This window comes from Borostomias antarcticus (genome assembly GCF_949987555.1).
Source record: "Borostomias antarcticus genome assembly, contig: scaffold_246, whole genome shotgun sequence".
Classification (NCBI taxonomy): Eukaryota; Metazoa; Chordata; class Actinopteri; order Stomiiformes; family Stomiidae; genus Borostomias; species Borostomias antarcticus.
Window position 1 is genome coordinate 79,824 of NW_028176482.1, and position 10,381 is coordinate 90,204.

The window sequence follows — 10,381 nt, forward strand, 5'->3', positions numbered from 1 at the left end:
CTCTGCTATGACAAGGTGCTGGATGCTGGCTATCCGATTGCCAGTGAAGTCATTGATAGAGCTTGCGCCATTTGATCAATGACCGTATGGATCTAACCGTGGCAAAGTGGAGTTTGCAATGGGCAAAGGCTGTGTTGAGCTACGCTCACTGAATTCAAGTGAAGATTGGCAGGTGTATGGGAACTTCCATAAGGAATGCTATCGCCTTCGTAATCATGGAGAACTAATGAATGTGGCGTCGTAGCTAGGGAACCACACCCAATGGATTTCAATCTCGATATACCAAGGCGGGTGGCTAAGTTCCAGTTAATGGTTGGATGAACTAAACTCTTACTACTTCCTGCGTGTAGAGGTGATCTTATGCAACCTGAACTATTCCAAAAATTTATTAATTCCATTTTGGCGTGGTTCCCTTGCTACGCCGGCCCATTCATTAGTTCTCCATGATTACGAAGGCGTTAGCATTCCTTATGGAAGTTTCCATACGCCTGCCAATCTCCACTTGAATCCAGTGAGCGTAGCTCAACACAGCCTTTGGCCATTGTAAACTTCACTTTGGCACGGTTAGATCCATACGGTCATTGATCAAATGGCGCAAGCTCCATCAATGACTTCATTGGCAATCGGATAGCCAGCATCCAGCACCTTGTCATAGCAGAGACTTGGGCGTTTTTTTGAAGATAGTCTGTACACTTATCAATGGCCTCACGTTTTGTCAGACCTCTATTGCTTGCACTTTGCCGGATGCCCAAGGCCACCTTGTCAGACTCTCCTCTGAGTATCTTCAGGGATCGTTCTGCCACCCAGTTTTCAATAGCCTCATCCTCCTTGTTGTGTAAGCAGTGACATGGTTTTAACAGATATTCAAGTACATGGATAAAGTCCATAATGATGGTTGGCTTAACTCTATTCTTTTTTATTATCTAGGTAATCAGTTTCCGCTGATGAGGGTGCACATCAATAATAATGACCACTGCCGTTTCTGTTCCGGATCTAGCCTAGATGTTTTCTCGAAAGATGTTTCTATCACGGCTTTCGACTCTCTTTCTACACTGGCCCACACTCTCTTATTCTTGGCTGTGGACGTCGTTTGACAATGTTGTTGCTCTTCCGATCCATATCCATGACTGATTCTGCCGTTCGAGGATGGGGTTTTACCGTATACAACGGTGGCTACCTGTGCCATTTGTTTGCTATCTTTCTTCTCTCCAGGACTGATCCTAGTTTGCAGCTTCTGCTGCTCTTTTGTGCGTTCTTCGTGGTTGATTCCCTCAATAATTTATAGCGCATCATTAGGCCATGACCGTTAAAATTGAGGATCTTCAGGTTGTCTGTTTGCTCAATCCCAACCTTGGTGTTCGTAAAAAGCCTCAAAGTCTTGAGCCGTATCCTCTACTAATGGCACAGGCTGTCGTGTTCCAACCATACTTGGCAACATTTTACGATGTCGTGTAATCGTTCGATCATAAGAGCAATCCATCACATCACTTACAATTTTTTCCCTCATGCCATCAGAGTAATTGTCAGTATTGAGGTTTAACTGAGTATCCAGTGGCAACACGCTTGATTGCTTCCTCTGGCTGTAACTACGACGCCTGACTACGCCAGAACCAAACAAGCTGGTCAGTTGTCGGGAGGTATTTTTTAACGTGATTTCTCTGCTCACCGTTGCTACTTGTTACCGACGTTTGCTGTGGCTCATCATTGGCCTGTTTATCCAGATATCATTGGAAGAGAAGGCTCAACATTTCGTTGCTTGCAGTCCTTATATAGCTCTCTATGGTGCTATGCTCTTGTTGATAGTGGATTCAAGGTGCTGAATGATAGCGCCCAAATGATCACGAGCTGGAGAGAAGAATGAATAATCTATGGCATTGGTGTAGGATGTGTTTACAATAAACGTGGTTATGTAGTTATTGGTTTGACGACGTTATATCATCATAAAACCGTCTCTTTTTCATTACCGGATATATCGAAACCCATGATATTTTAGCAGCTGTATTGTTGTATCAAAAGAACCACACCAAAATCAATTGACCTCTAGCTGTTTACGCTTCAGACTGCCTTAGTAACGGTACTCTTTGATCAAGCTGGTAATCTGGGTTCTGAAATAATCTGAAACAACGGTTAAAGATTGCCTGATGATCCCCTTCTGCAGCTTGCTCAGATTGCGGTATCGGAAATGTCTGTGGGTGGTATCAATCCATTGATAAAACTCATCTTTATTATTACTAGGCGGGATCGATATTGGTAGTGTTTTGATGATCCGTGTGTTCATTATGATGTTCATCCAGTAATCATGTATGAAAGATCATAAATCATAGGATCATTTCATGTTGGAAATAAGGCTTGCTTTCAGGTGTATTTCATATTGTAAGAGATTTAAGGTAGGCCTGCGGAGAATATTAACTACAATGAGCACAAACCAGCAGACTGAAAATAGATGAGGGAAATATGCCTTGGCTAACCGAGCTAGGATCGCAGGCTCGATATACGCAAGAAGTTCAGCAAGCAGCACATATAAGCCAACAAAAAATTGAAGCAAGAATAGAGTCTAGGTTAAGAGCTTTGGAGTTGAAAGTTGGCATTGTTCCGCTACCGATAGAGCAACATAATCAAGCTCTATTGAGAAAACGTAAAATTGAAGTGTTACCTACAGTCGACTCTGAATCTGCATTTGCTCCAGTGGAAAGGCATAAGCCTGATAATGTTACTTGAAACACATCTAGATACAGGTTCAGGCCAGTTGATAGTGTTCACGGAAAATGAATTCACCAGTGGCTTGGGTGTGAATTTATGTTCCGTGAACACTATCACAGGGTGAATTCATTGCCTTATTTTCCCTGATTACCGCCGTGTCTCAGCAAACTTGAGGAGCCTTGCTGCCATGTGACAAGTCCGCGCAGCCATGTAACCAAGTCTTGATATATACCATTGCTTTCAAATTGTGGTGGTTTCCTTGCTACGACGTACCATTCATTAGTTTTCCATGATTACGAAAGCGAGAGCATTTCTTATGAAAGTTCCAATACGCTTGCTCATATTCACTTGCATCCAGTGATGCGTAGCTTCAACACAGCATCTACTACTTGCAAACTTCACTTTGCCCAAGTAGATCCATACTGGCATTGATCAAATGCCGGCAAGCTCTCTTAATGATTCAACTGACAATCGGATAGCAAGCATCCTGCGTCTTGTCATAGCAGGGACTAGTATGGTTTTTTTGAAGATAGTCTGCACACTTATCAATGGCCTCCAGTTTTGTCAGACCTCTCTTGCTCGCATTTTTCCGGATTCCCATGGCCACCTTGTCAGACTCTTACCTGAGTATCTTAAGGAATTGTTCTGCCACCCAGCTTTCAATAGCCTCATCACCATTATCGTGTAAGCAGTGACCGGCTTTCCTCAGATATTCAAGTACATTGATAGCGTCCATGATGATGGTTGCCTTAACTACCTTCTTTTTCATAATCACGGTAATCAGTTGGGTGTGGTTCCATTGCTACGATGCCTAAAGTATTAGTTACAGGTTCTTCCTAGTTTTGCTTTTCGCTATGAGCTAACACTATTGAAAGTACCGGCAGTTAAAGTTGGCACATCGCTTGCCTCAGCACTATGGAATAACTTATCAACTATTTCTAGCTCATGAGTTACTAACCTCATCATACTGGTAGGTACATACTTTTGAATATCATCACTCAGCATTATTAAAAGCTTCGCCATTTCTTCACAGTGTGGCTGAATTAGTTCAGAAGTTACTATATCAACCACCTCTCCTTCAGAGATACCACCTCCCTGCTCAGGTTTACTTGCCTTCCAGTACACCTCTAATGCTGCCAGATTCTTTCTGGTATCTTCAGAAAAGATCGGCTCACCTGATCCCCAAGAAACCAATGCTGTCAGCCAATACAAATTATGTCTCTTGGCACCAATTTTTTCTCCTGAAGGTAAGAAAGAATCTCTAAGGACTGCTACAGCCTTTTCAGGTGCTGCCTCAGCCAATGAGGCAAGTACCTGAATTAGATCAATCAGCTTCTGATTATACACCTGTCCTTCAAACTCTTGGTCCAATATTACTTTAACATCGTTTACTAAAACGTTAAGAGCTAGTCTTGGTACAATCCTAAGCAAACGATGTGCTGAAGTTCTACTTCCTTGTTGAGTTTCTCGGAGAACGTTTGACTGCCACTCCTTTGCTTCATGCAAAAGCAAGTCATTATTCTTATTAAACAAAGCCGCCTCAATTCTCTTTAAGTTAGACTCATACTGGTTATAGCCAAGAGTTACAGGCACAGGAAGAACATCATTAAGACATTGGTTAACATTGCAAATACCCAACCCTTGCTCACCATCAGGTATTTTCTTTATGCCCATGAGAGGCAATGGAAGTTCAATTATTGGGACAAAAAAGGAAAATAACCAGTTTATGGCTTGAGTAAACCAACGCACAATTGGATAAGCACTTCTTCCAGAAAAAGGTGTTAGCCTTAATTTCAAAACACAGCTTCCATTGGGCATTTCCGCAACACCTGATTCATCAGATTTAAGTGTGTTTTTAATCAAAGCATTACAAACGTGTTGTGCAATACGCCAATCAGTTTCTACCATGATTTTGTACCCTTTACCTTCTGAAGTATGCTTGTTGCTTTTATCACTCAAGTATGCAACTCCGTCCATTACCTGGATATCAGCATTAATTTTCAACTTGCCAACGAGCCAACTCAACAACCAGTGAACCTGCGTAGTATCGATTACCAATTTTACACCAATATTACCGGTTTGATTTACATCAAAATCAACATTGACATTGATATACTTAATAAATCTTACCCCATCAAACTCACACTGAATAACTGCCAGATTATGCTTAATATTTGGATTGACACTGATATCCTGTTTTAGTCTTGGATAGTGCTTAGTAAAATCTATAGTCATCGAGGTATTATTGACACTAAAACTAAGTTTTTCTTCTTTTTCGTTAAAGCTAACATGTTCATCATTTACGTTTAAGACAACATTACCATCATACTCTCTAAACCATGTAGTCCACCCACTGACCTGTCCAAAGCTAACCTTTATTTGCTCTGGGAAAAAAGTATCAAATAACGTAGCTGCTGTATCTTCATATTTCATGGTCGAAGCAGCACTGATGAGAGTTGCCCGTTTCAAATTACTCATTTCTGGCAACTGATAAGCAAGATCTACATCGTCAGCCATAAGACAAAGCGCCAGACCTTTTTCTGGTAAATCCATAACACGGCAGCTTAATTTTTTGATCATAATTAGGCCGTCATCCACTGCCTCAAAAACAACTTTAAGATCTCTGAACTCAAGGTCTCCAATTCTAAGCTTCTTAATGTTAATAGGCTCATCTTTAAGCTTTCCTCCCAAACTTTTGTATACTTCAGATGTTTGTGTCAAAAAACACAATACTTTTAATAAATCATTTGGTATGGAAGTTGCTTGATCAACCTTTATATATCCAGACTCCTCAAGTTTGTTGGTGAAAGCATTCGATAACGTAGCCATAATATCTTTAAAATCAATTTCCTTGGCATCATTATTAGCTTGCAGTAAAAAGTGCTTTTTAGCTGCCTGAAGTACGTAACATTTTTCCTCTTCGATGGTACTTTTGATATAAGGCTCAACCATGGATGTTACTCTTGGTCCATTTTCAGAAACCCAACGACCAACCCATTTTACACAATAAATACCAGACTGTATAAGAGCTAGATTCACCACCATATCAATAAACGGAGTAATTGTTTCACTTAAAACTGTTGTTTCAACTCGCTGAGCAACATTGCTCACTATAACTTTGGTTATCTTCTGTTGGATATGTTGGGTAAATGCCAAAACTATCTTTTCTGCATAACGGCCATGACTCATTCGAAGCGCCACCGCATCGGTAATCACAGCCAGAATCTTCAAGAGCTTTTCATCAGCTACCTGTTGAATACGGGACACCATAGATGCTTGGTTGGTGACTGTAGAATAAGCCAACCCACCAACGAATTTAATTACATGATTTAATAAATTGATGACAGCCTCTCTTAGTTGATAGTCATGAGCTGCATGACCATCAGGCAACTGAGCACCAATTACATATACATCAGCCACCTGCATTATCGTACTGTTTAAGACATTTTCAATGGCTAATTCAATAGGCACAACATTAGCAAGATACGAGAGTTGCTCTTTTACTGTTTGAATCAAAAGAAGGTCATGAGTACTGTAGCAGACACCACTGCCAGTATCTGACGTAGACTCCATTTCTATATAGCCAGAAGGAAAACTATTCAAGAGCTGCACCAGTCGTGAAGCTAGTAGTGTGTTACGTGAAGTTAAAGCCCAAATAATATTTCTCTGGAAATCTCTCAGCCCAAAACGCTTTTTACCATTGTCAGTACTGATTACTCCATTTAAAACTTCATCATTCACATGCCTAGCACTTTGTTTAATCTTCTGGTTAATATTTTGATTAACCTTGATAATAGCTATTTGCTCACTGGTTAATAAACCTGAAGAAATTAGAGTCTCTACCTCTTCGTCTGTGATGACCTCAGGGTCAATGGCGAGCTGTACAAACACATTCTCGGCTGCCTTAGCATACTCTTTCTTATCAGCCGCACTCATACGATCAGCTGAGGCTGTCCTAAATTTGTCAATTATACTGGACAGTTGACCTTGACTAAGCCTTTGACTAGGAAATTCGATAGTGTCATCAATGGCAAACTGCAATGTACCTTCAGCCATTCTCTGGTAGTCACCCAAATTACTCTCAATAGTATCAAGAGCACTTGCAATACCTGTTGCTACGGTACGATTTAGAGCTCCCTCAACAACGCTTTTTATATGTCCTGTCGTGGCAGCAGTGATCTGGTGCTTCAAATTCTCATCAGTTGTCGCATCAAGGAGATCAATGATATGAGGCATACTTTTTTCCACAACATCATTTATCATCTCCTGAATAGGTGGTACAATCACTGCAAGTACTGATGTCTCGCTAAGAGCAGCGTTAGCCACCCCTTTAATACTGCAGGCATCAGCTCTTATGCTACGGCGAATAGCACCCAAACTCTGCCTGATAACCACTGTCAATCCTTTGGTTACATCAGGAATCATTGCCTGAAGAAAGTCTATTTGAGTGTCTTTATTTGAAGTTGGCAATACATCAGGAGTACTTACTGTTTTACTCATACTAACTGGAAGCTCTTCTTCCAGTGGTTTTACTACAGGTGTCACGGAGGATGAGGCACATACCTGAGTTAGCGCTTTATCAAATGCTGTAACATATTCATTATTAGAGTCAGTGAGGTAAGTCTGTGAAGGTTCTTGGGCTGCTAAATTTAGTTGTTGACCGGTTTCTTTAACTTCCTGATCTGCAGTTATCTCATGAGCAACCAATTCAAAATATCCATCTATTCTCTTGTACTCATCAACGGCTTGCTGGGCTATTAATAGCTTTTCTCTAAGAACGCTATTTGTTGATTGCCCAGCTATTTTTACTGATTGTTTGATGTATGCTTTGGCTGTATCTACAATTTGCTCATTATATCGGCTAGCCATATTTGGAGACCAAATCAGAGCTGTTTTCAATATCCTATGAAATACTAGAGCCATTGGTTCTATGTAATATTGGCGTTCCTTAACATTAGCTTTTATAAATTCAGTACAAATGACCTCTGCTACAGGTTCAATAATATTATTATATGCTGACTCTAAAGTGCGCGGATTTTTAACACCCCATTTTATAGTAGCGGCAACTAAAGTTGACTCAACTTTAGTCAGGCATTTAATAACTGCCTCCTGAAGTTCATTGAGAACTTCATCCATATTCCCATCAGCTAATTCTAGGGAATCTGTCATTAGGTGAAGGAAAGTATCATTTAAAGCTTCATTAATATCAGGATCACTACCTATACAGGCCTTAGCCTTACTTATTACTTTTGTAAGCTGGGCAATCCATTTGCAGAGAAACTCTTTTACTTTAGGAATAAGAAATGCCTCAAAAGTTGTTTCCCAACTTGCATCACCGGTACTCTCTTGATCTGGCGATGAAGACAGGGCTCCAACTATAGAATGAGTTGCCCACGTAAGCTGGCTGTAGATTTCCCTGACCCCAGGCTCACTTTCAGCCCAGCCAGCCAACCACTTAAGGTTTTCTGCCAATACGTTACTCAGTGACTCAACGGCATAATCTCTTATTACAGGTACCAGAGCATTCGTAATCTTATCAACGGAGAAGTGATATTCCATGGCATCCGCAAAAAGATCATCTACATCAATCTCAGACTGAGTATAAACTTCAGACGGAGCATCCAAAAATTCATCAATTTTTGAAAGGTCACCAATGTGTGAGTGGATAGAAGCATTCGTTTGAATGAGTCGTCTTACTGAATAGCTCACAGCTTGGCTGATTGCTTCATCGCTAATCAGGCTTTTGATAAATTCTGTAACTTCTGATTCTGCACTATCAATATGGTCTGCCGACCATTTCAGCCCACAAACAAGTTCCCGGGCAAGTGCATGAACCAGCTCTCGTTGAACCTTTGAGTTAGAAAGCATCACTAACATGGCTTCCTGCCAAACACTACAGGTGGCCAGTTGAAGACCACCGACCACCATTTGCGCAGCCTCCCCTGCAACACCAAGAGCATAGTCTTTGGCTTTAAGCATACCTTGACCAGCTTCACCTATAGCCCAATTGGCTCCAGACCACAATTGACTCTTCCATCCAGCTGGCTCGTTGGTTGAACCGTAATTTACCTTAATCTGTTCCTGATACCTGTTGTTTCCAGCGCATGCATCGACCAGAGAAGTACTTGATGACATCTCACCACTATCAATGAAGCTAGCGGTATTCTTCACATTACCTGTATCCTGAGTAAACTGTGATTGTTTTGACTCAACGGCTTGAATACTCTTGCTATCAAGCCTTTCTGAAGATAAAGAATGGCTATTATCAGTGACTGAACATTCAAGATGCCCTGTACCAACCGGCACTGCTTCTACGCGAGGCTTGCTTTTTGATGGATTGAGCGGCTCTGCTGCATAAAGACATGCTGGCAAACTAAGGGATTGAAAAATGGTAGGCACCATAATGTCCATTGATAAGTAAGCTACTACCCAATGTCAGTATTTACCGTGAGTTCGTCGCTTCAATTTTGGTTACAGCCACTTGGATTTTAATGACTGGAGGCATAGTGATGTTTTTTGAAAAGTGTCCAATGGCTACTTTGGAGCCTTTGCCAGCCAATGACAGTACTCAAATACCTCTTTCTCTGTAACATGAATATGTACAAAAAGGCCGGAGTCTGCATAGCTTAAGGATTATCTTGTCGAACTCACGTTATTTAAGAACCTCACCATGAACATTTCCTGTATTCGTGTAGCTTTCAAAATGACTTATAGCCATGCTAGTTGGCAAGGTAATAATCAAATAACAAGTCATATCTATCTGGTTTAAATCTGCTGACAAAACTGCAGACATTTTTTCAATATGCCTTACGACCGTTAGAAAATAAAAAAAGAGGAAAGTTCCATGATATTTGACCATGAGCTGACATATCTGGGTGAACAGGAAGAAAAGGAATGTAAGCCTGATAGAGATTTTGGTGCAATAGCAAGGGAACCACACCCATTGAGGTTGAACTGAGAATACAGCGGGAACACGCTGGATTACTTTCTCTGGGTGTAACTGCGATGTCTGACTACGACAGAACAAACAAGCGGGTCAGTTGTCTAGAGGTATTGTTTCTGACGTAATTTCTCCTCTTACCGTCGCTACCAGTTACCGTCGATTGCTGCGGCTTATCATTGGCTTGCTTATCCAGACCCCCTTGGAGTAGGATACGCAACACTTTGTTGCCTTCAGTCTGAAGTATAGCCATCTATGGTGCCATGTTCTTGTTGGAGAGTTGATTAAAGGTGCTGAATGATAGCGTCCAAATGATCACGAGCTGGCGAGAAAAATGAATAATATAGGGTATTGGAGTAGGATGCGTTCACAAGAGACGGTGTTATGGAGTTATTGGTTTGACGGCGTTATATCACCATAAAACCGTTTCTTTTGCGTTACCGGATATATCGAAAACCATGATGTTTGAGCGGCTGCATTAGTGTATCAAAATAACCTCACTCAATGTCTTTTACCGTTTGAACAGTGAGATTCATGGAAATATCAATTGGGGCGGTTAAAAGCAGGCATGAAGTAACGGTTAAATATTGCCTTATTATCCACTTCTACGGGCTCCTCAGATTGAGGTATTGGGAATGTTTTATGGCGGCCTCAATTCATTGATAACACTGTTTTTTATATTACTAGCTTAGCTCTATATTCGCCGTTGTCTTAAGCAGTTCCTCTACCTGTTTGGGTGTT